This window comes from Notothenia rossii (genome assembly GCF_949606895.1).
Source record: "Notothenia rossii genome assembly, chromosome: 5".
Lineage (NCBI taxonomy): Eukaryota > Metazoa > Chordata > Actinopteri > Perciformes > Nototheniidae > Notothenia > Notothenia rossii.
This window is the reverse complement of record NC_136903.1, coordinates 64,202,731-64,211,862: the sequence shown is the minus strand read 5'-3', so window position 1 is coordinate 64,211,862 and position 9,132 is coordinate 64,202,731. Positions and strand designations below refer to the sequence as shown.

Sequence of the window (9,132 nt, the reverse complement as noted above, 5' to 3'; positions counted from 1 at the left end):
TGTTTTATTTTTAAATCCAAAATGAATTTATTCATGTTTTTTTTTGTTTTTACTGTGCCAATTTGGCCTTTATGTTACCCTCATTGTGTTATACTAGCCTATCATACAAATGAGCAACATGGAGCTACATATAACTAAACAAATAGCTGGTGATTCAAGTTTATTCCTTTTATTTTATTTAATTACCGGAAAATGTAATCTTACTAATAATGATTGGATTATTTTTAAATTGTAGTAGTTCAGTTAAATTTAATGAAAAGTATGTCGGATCAAATGCAGTAATTACATATTAAAACGTGTTTGTCAATACTATTATATGGTTTAATACAGTACTATTAATCATACCACAAAATATAAATTTTGACATTAAATATATTTATTTTGTCAACAGGTTCCCAATAATTGCATTCAGTTAGTTAAAGGCACAGATATTGAATTAATGTAAGTTAATTAACTTGTATAAAATATGTTGACTTGACAAAGACATATATTTTGAGTAAACTAAAAATAAAAACATTTATATTTCTTAAAGGTGGGGTAGTAATTTATTTCAGAAACACTTTTTGTTATATTCCATGGAATGCTCTTAAAATTCTGATGGCAATGAATATATTAAATGCTTTGACAATAAATATATACAAAATGTAATCTGTGGAAGCCGTAGCGCTGTAAAAAGCACGACCAATCATTTTAGCCAGCCCGGCTAAAATAACTGGATGGCCTACCTACCTGTCAGCTTTCCATCTGTGCACAAATGTATCTCGTGCCCTTATAGCAGTGGTTCTCAAACCTTTTCTGTCAGGCCCCCCGATTGGAGAAAAAAAAAAGTCGGGCCCCCCCAACACAAATAGTCAGGCTCAGTGGCGGCGCCAGAGATTTTCTTTTGGGGGTGCTGTGGGGTAGCTTGACGTTTCATAGAGGGTGCTCAAACATTTAGGGTCTCCTATTAATGTACCGGTCGCTACAGTGGAATTTTCTACTGCAACAATCCCCACGCAAATACACAGTGTACCCGCGACTGTTACAATGAAGGCTCGATAATCAGCTCACGGCATATACAGTAGGTGTAAGCAGGAGTAAAGTGCTATTTTAATAGGTGGTGTCTGGATCTCACATAGGGGGGTCCGGGGGCAAGCTCCCCCGGGAAGATTTATTTTTAAATATTGAAGTTAAATGTATCAATCTGGTGCACTTTGAGAACAACATGCAGAGATCTATGGATACATCTCTCAACACCCATATGAAACAGAACTGTAAACAGATTTACTTTTTCTTTATGGATATTTTACAAATCACCCTTTTAACCTGTATTCTTTTTTTACTGTAATATAGTATTTCATACCTGTTTTTCATTTATTCTCTTATTTTTTTATAACTATAAACGTGTGCCTCGGAAATAATTGTTTACATTAATGGTGACCAAAACATTTGAGACCCACTGAGATAACACTGAGAGAGTCCTTTAGCTCACTGAGTCTCTCAGTCTAACATGAGGACTCTCCTGCACTTTTTTGTTGAAAAAACTCTTTATATCCGTTAGCGTAGCTCGCTAGTACCAGAAGCTAACAACAACGATCTCCGGTACCGGTGCGCTCTCTCTCGCGCGCGCGCACACAAAATGGCTCGTTACACACACACACACACACACACACACACACACACACACACACACACACACACACACACACACACACACACACACACACACACACACACACACACACACACACACACACACACACACACACACACACACACAGAGCAGAGCTTTAATGAAACACAGAGACCCAAACGTAATAGTACTGTACTGCATCAAATTATTTTCGAATCAATCATTTTTCAATTTATGATTTACCATTTTTCCTCCTGGTCTCTCGCACCCCCCTGGCATGCCTCTGCGCCCCCCCCCACCCCCCCCCCTTTGAGAACCACTGCCTTATAGAGTGAAGAAGTCCCTCCCCTTCCGGTGGACCTCCATGGGACCCTGGTCGTTTCTCAATCGCGAGGATACTGGCTTGGTAGTCGCATACTTCCAAGTCACTTCCTTCAGAAACAAAGCAAGTATACTTCCAAGCCACGGCTTCGGAAAACAAATAAGAATGGAACAGGCTAACAAGTGTGCCACTCTCTCTAACGGTTTCAACATAAACTGTACCGAAAATAAATACCTCACGATGTCTATCTAATTATGGACTTGCTTTACTTTCACGGAACACATTTTTGGTGATAACAAATGCAACAAAATAACATATTTACCAAAGCATGTTCTACGCCACTACATACTTACAATTAAATGTGCGCTGCGCTGCGTCGGTTCAGCCATTCTCCGCAATGGTTTTTGAAATTGGTCCGTGCGCAAAGCATTGTGGGGATTTGAAGGACGCAAACTCCACCCATGTGCAGCTTCGAAATTACCCCCAAACCAAGGACGTGGCCTTGGTGGAATTCCAAGTATGCTGGAGATTGGAACAGTCCTTCGGCGGCACTCGATGACGTAGTATCCTTGAAATATTGGCTTGGAAGCCACAGACCTTATTTCGTTTCCTCACGATTGAGAAACGGCCCTTATTTCGGAAAAAATATGTATTGAAGTCAATGGAGAGAGAAGATTATCTTTCGATCCCGTTTGAATTGTGCCACGAATTACACATATGATGTTTGTCAATTTGAAAGATAATTTTGCAAGTCAAAAAAATAATAATTTGTCGTAAAACTGTGAAGTAACATATTTTTTTGTGTGAAATGCTCAAATAACTACATCTCTGCTCTTGCACAACAACACAGACGTCACCAAGATGGCCGTCACTACTGTGTTGCTAAACCAGGGATTGCTACCCTCAGTATCACCACAATGAAACACGTCCAGAAGAATGATCATGCAAAGCTGCCTGCCTGCCTGCCTTCCTTTGATTCTCTCTGAACTGCCTGATCTTCTTAATGTTTAATGTCAACCATTTGTGCAGATAGCATGAAGTACAGAAGATCGCCAATGCTAATGTAGCATTAGCATTTCTCCCCCGGGCTTAAATGGTGTATTATAGAATGATCACACCGGTGTGACAGTAGGCTACTCTTCAAAGGGTTCACGAAATATGACTACTACTCTTACTGTTTAACATTTCGGGTTACTTAATGTTACTTCATGTTAAGGCTAATACAAATGACAAGGCTAAGGCTGTAATGCTAACTAACGTGCTTGCTACTAGCTAGGTAACTACAGTAACTTGATCCAGCCACTCCTGGTCCTTTCATCAGACGGGAAGCGAAAGAACGAGCAAGACCCATTGCTGGTATGATAACAACCTGGTACTAAGCACACAGGCATCTTGTTAAAGTTATCTTATCTTAGCTATCTCTTATTTGGTGGAGGAAAACAATAGAGAACCGCAGTGACGCGTCGTAAAACCCGGAAGTAAACTTCTTCCGGTTCCTTCTTGAAAAACCAATGCAAATTCTCCATAGGATTTTAGAAAATAGCTCGAAATAAGGTCTGTGGTTGACACACATTTAAGAGAGGGATCACGTTTTGTTCAGCCGGATAATCTCCACATGTCAACCCTACTTTTATAATTTCTGAATCATAAATCTAGTCGCCAAAAGCGAAATGCTAACATTATGCTATAAACGAACTACAAGCCAGTACAGCAGCAGGGTCGCACGACTTAAAAGTCACGCCAACTTAAGATCGTTTCAACTGACTTGCACTGAAACTGCACTTTGAACACTTTAAATTAAATATATTAACATTTTAAACTGTATACCCCGGTTATCTAGGCCCTTTTTGTTTTGTTTAATGTATACCAAGTTTATCTAGGCCCTTTTTGTTTTGTTTTATGTATACATGTCACACTGTGGGAAACAATATTTCTGGATGTATATATAACACATGTAGAATTTTTGACAATAAAGCTGAATTTGACTTTCGCGTGCTTGCATATTTTAACAAAGCTTTTCATTTTAGCCACACTGAATTTAACTAGAAGTCATGGCTGTGTCAATTACCAGTCCGATATCGTTTTACAAAGATGACAAGAAGAGTGTAGACAGAGGAGAGAACCACTACAAGTCAGGACACGTTACAGTGCAGCCTAGATGAAGGTGTGCTTACCGGTGTTGTCAGGGCTAGCATGAGGGACAAGGTTTATAGTGTCGGTGAGTAGTGATAGCAAGAGTACCGTTAACCTAGAGTTAATTTATTCACATTAATTCCCATCAACAAATCAATTGTATGTGTCACATGAAATCTTTATTAGGCAAGGCAAGGCAAGTTTATTTATATAGCACTTTTCAACACAAGGCAATTCAAAGTGCTTCTCAAAAAATGAAAGACATTAAGAAAATGGCATTTAAAATCAGTCATTAAAAAGAAAAGCTAATAAAATAAACATTAAAAGAAAAAATACATGGATAAAAGTTACAGTGCAGTCTAAGATATGAATAGTTCAATTAAAAGCAGCGACAAAAAGAAAAGTCTTCAGCCTGGATTTAAAAGTAGTAAGAGTTGCAGCGGACCTGCAGGTTTCTGGGAGTTTGTTCCAGATATTTGGAGCATAATAACTGAACGCTGCTTCTCCATGTTTAGTTCTGACTCTGGGGACAGAAAGCTGACCAGTCCCTGAAGGCCTGAGAGATCTGGATGGTTCATCATTTAGCAGGAGGTCAGAAATGCATTTTGGTCCTAAACCATTCAGTGCTTTATAAACAGCAGCAGTATTTTTGAAATCTATTCTTTGACACACAGGAAGCCAGTGTAAAGACTTCAGAACTGGAGTGATGTGATCCACTTTCTTAGTGTTAGTGAGGACTCGAGCAGCGGTGTTCTGAATCAGCAGCAGCTTTCTAATAGATTTTTTAGTGAGACCTGTGAAGACACCATTGCAGTAGTCCAGTCTACTGAAGATAAAAGCATTGACATGTTTTTCCAAATCCTGCTGTGACATTAGTCTTTTAATCTTAGATATGTTCTTTAGGTGATAGTAAGCTGATTTAGTAACTGTTTTAATGTGACTGTTGAAACCAATAACTAATTTAACCCGCTGACAAGAGAGCCCACCTCCGAAGATCGTGACTTGCTGAGGGACAGACTCGGGGGCAGGTTTTCAGGAATTTCTTGGCTTCTCTCCCCCGAGCCAGAAGAGGAACACTACAGCTTGGAAACACTTACTGTTCCTGAAATGATCCAATCTGTTGTGCATCAGGGACCTGAGGAAATTGTGGCAAGCATGGCATTGTCTGAAGAGCAACAGAGGGCAATTCAGGTGGCTACCACTGGTCAGCGAACCATCCCAAACTGGCATTTGTTCAGGAAAGTAAGGTTGACTGCCAGCAACTTTGGAGCTGTCCTGAGGTCAAAGCTGGTGACTGCTTCCCTTATTGCCAGGGTGCTAGGGCAACAACAGGCCCTTGATGGTGTTTTGTCTGTACAGTGGGGGACTATGAATGAATGTGAGGGCGTCAGGGCATTCACCACTGCAACCCAGATGCAGGTCCATGAGTCAGATTTGTGGCTCTCCCTATCAGGAATGTTGGGGGCATCTCCAGATGGTCTGGTAGGGTCTTCCGCTGTGCTGGAGGTAAAGTGTCCCTACGGAGCCAGGGAAATGACAATTAGTGAAGCATTGCAAATCAAGGGCTTCTGTGTCAGTAAGGAAGGAGAAACATTCAGCCTGCGTGAGGAACATCCTTACTGGCACCAAGTGCAAGGTCAGCTTCACCTCACTACAAGGAAGAAGAAATAAAAAAATTGTGAATTGTTTTTAATTTACATTTACTCACCTTTGCAATGTTGTGGTTGTTAGAGTGTTAGGTTTCCTGTCAGCTCATCTGTTGGGAAGATATAAAATATAGTTTCATGGAAGTCACACCGTCACATATACTGTAAGAGTATTAAGACATACAGTACATAGGCTAAAACAAAACATCTAAAGATATAACCTTGCACTTTGATAAGTCTCGTGAACGTTTTCACTATTTTGACATTTTTATAGATCAAAATTGAACTAAAGAAATAAATGGTGGATTAATCCATATTGAAAATAGGTGTCAGCTGCTACACTAATTATAATAGTTATATTTCTTAATTAATTAAGATAAGATATTACTGTATTGATCCCAATTTGGGAAATGTTTGCGTTGCAGCAGCATAACAAGAAAAACTAAATATAAGTTATTATATATACAAAAGTATGTGAGGGATGGAATATTAAATTGAATATAAATGTAAAATGTACATGTGATTTTACGTCCAAGAGAAGCTATGGAGCAGAGAGTTCTCTGCCAGCCAGAGGTGATTTGTAGTTCAATATGTCAAACTGATTTCCCTGACTACAATCTTTAGTTACATGGTGAAACGTTATGCTGCTTGTACTAATTAGACTTATCATATAAGCCACACAGGTTTTAATAGGATGTATTCATTATCTTTACTTATGTTGCGGTCTTTTCCGCAGCGCCATCTCTAAAACGGCGATACAGTCACTACCCATCATTTACATTTCACCGTGACATGGACAAAAATGTAACGTCAGCTTACCTCATGGCACGAATCCAGACTCTCCTTTGGAAAACATTGGCCGGGAAATTATAGAACAAGCACGTTTCATGCGAAGACCTGTGGCTGCAACCCGGAGCAAAGCAACAAACCATTGCGTAGGTAACTAGTAGCGCTAGCTTTAGCTAACGTTAGCTAACGAAACGAACTGTCGAGTAAAATTGGAAAACACTGGTAATTAATTATTCTATAATTTGTAAAACTACTGTGTTAAAAACGACAATTTCAAAAATACAGATTCTAATGGTCAGATATAGACAAGTTTACGCGCCAAAACACGGGTAGCGCCATGACACTAGACAAATGCACTTCATTTCCGCCGGAAGTCTTTTGCACAGCGTCTGTCGGTGTAAACCGATGTAAACAGTCAGACGGGCACTGGTGTAAACACAGCGATTTCGATGCTAACAGTGATGCTAGCTTGGGAACACGATTCTACTTCTTTGACTGGAGATGGCGTTACTCTCCCCCACCCGAATTCAGTGCAAAACTGGGAGGATAACATGACGACGTGGCCCAGCATAAAACCAAAATAAACTGCCTTATTTAGGTCATGCCCACAGGAGCCAACAGTTGTCTGTTGTTTACATAATGCACAATTTACATGATCTCTTTATGCTGTGCAATATATCATATGTGCCTGTACTGTTTGAGTGAAAATAAAGTTTGATGTAATTTAATTTCATTATTGCACTGTTATTGCATTATTGCATTTCATATGTTCCTTAGAGTGCTACAATTTCTTTTAACACAGTTCATCATTCATATTAAGCTCATACTGTACATAAATAACACTGAATTAATTAATTGTTGAGAGGAAACTAAAGAAATGGCTTCAACAAGAAAGATCACATGTTTAATCCTAACAGGTATTACAAATTAAAATATAAAAGCAGCCCACACAATTACATCACTATGAAAATATTCATATATAATATTAAAAAATACAATGCATGCAGTATTTGTTGTGTTTATCTGTATTTAATGAACAACATGGCTGGGTGCTGGGTGCTGGTTTGTGGTCGTAGCACTCTCTATCTAACCACTCGTTCAGGTGCTTTCTCGAGTGATTGCAACCAACTACCGCACACGTAGTTCCCGAACCACTTTTCTTCATGTTGTAATTGTTATATCCTCTTTGTCTCTGCGATATCAGTGCTTTGTCGGCACAACGGAGCTAGCTAGCAAAACAAACCCAGTCCGCCAAAACGGAAGTGCATTGCATCGAAGGGAGGAGTTCAGGATGTAGAGCGGAAACGGCTCAATAACTTGTGTATAGATATACAGATACTAAAAATAGGCAGGTACTTGCTTTCAAGCAGAACACAGGGGAAAACAAACTTAGCGGGAGTGTTTACGTGTTCTGTGTAATGACGTACAACGGCCTCGACAATTTCTGTAGTCCTATTCAGCCACTCGATAACAACCATCGTTTTTCAGACACGTAAACTCTTCAAAAATCCACAGTGGGGTCACTGCTTATGTATTTAATGTCGTAGAACAAAACGTGACTTATCTCTTAAATTTGTGTCAACCACAGACCTTATTTCGAGCTATTTTCCAAAACCCTATGGAAAACATGCATTGCTTTTTGAGGAAGGAACCGGAAGTGCTAAAAATGCTAACTTACTTCCTGGTTTTACGACGCGTCACTGCGGTTCTCTATTGTGACATCAGTTATGACATGACTTACGCCACTCTGGGATTTGTAGTCTTTCTAGTTGCGTATTTTTCATACTGTAGTCTTATATTTAAACATTTTTACGAAAAACTGACTTATTTTATATTTTTAAATGATTTTTTAAGATTGACATATGTGTAATTCGTGGCATAATTCAAACGGGATCGAAAGATACGTTTTCTCTCTCCATTGACTTCAATACATAATTTTTCCGAAATAAGGTCCCATGGACCGGAAGTAGATGGGCGTGACTTCGCCACTCTATTGGTCAAGTGCGCGTTCGTGTGTGTTGGAGGATCTGTAAGGAAGTCTCATTTCATTTCATTTCAAACCTTTATTTAACCAGATTGGTCCCACTGAGATTATAGATCTCTTTTTCAAGGGAGACCTGCAAAAAGGACAACCAAGGATTTGAATGAATGCTACTAGCAATTTAGTTAAACATTTGAGCCACTTTTGTGGATAAGTTATTGAATAGTATAAATACATGTCTAAAAATCAACAAAAGCCTTTAAGCGTACATTGCACATCATATTGGAATTACCAAAGCACTGCAGATATGTTTCCGATCAAACTGAAGCCTCTGAGCGGCATCCCTCCTCTCAGTGTATCCCCAGAGCCAGTCTACTGCACATTGTTCTGTGGTTTTATGTCAGAAGTGATTTGAGCAACAGTGCCGCCGTCTCTCCACAGCTCAGTTTCTTGAGTGGAGGTTAGACTCCCTTCACCTTGCTCTGGGATTTTGAAACCTCATTAGCGGCCGACGCGTGAAAGGCTGGAGACCCTGGCCTGACCCGGCGGAGAATGGCGCGTGTGTTAAAAGGTTTACCCCATGAGGCAGGAGAGGAGGGGGTTCAGTAGTTCAGTGGAGGTGGGAGAGGGGGGGAAGACCGCTGCTGGC

The 9,132-nt window shown here is 39.8% G+C and overlaps 1 long non-coding RNA gene across 1 annotated transcript; it reads right to left on the bottom strand.

Annotated features, from left to right (window-relative positions):
- Positions 1-4,224: 4,224 nt before the first annotated feature.
- Positions 4,225-6,526, bottom strand: LOC307041635. The gene is made up of 2 exons (XR_013808834.1): positions 5,776-6,526; positions 4,225-5,584 (listed from the first exon to the last, which is right to left on the bottom strand). It is a non-coding gene; the product is annotated as an uncharacterized lncRNA (long non-coding RNA).
- Positions 6,527-9,132: the final 2,606 nt, after the last annotated feature.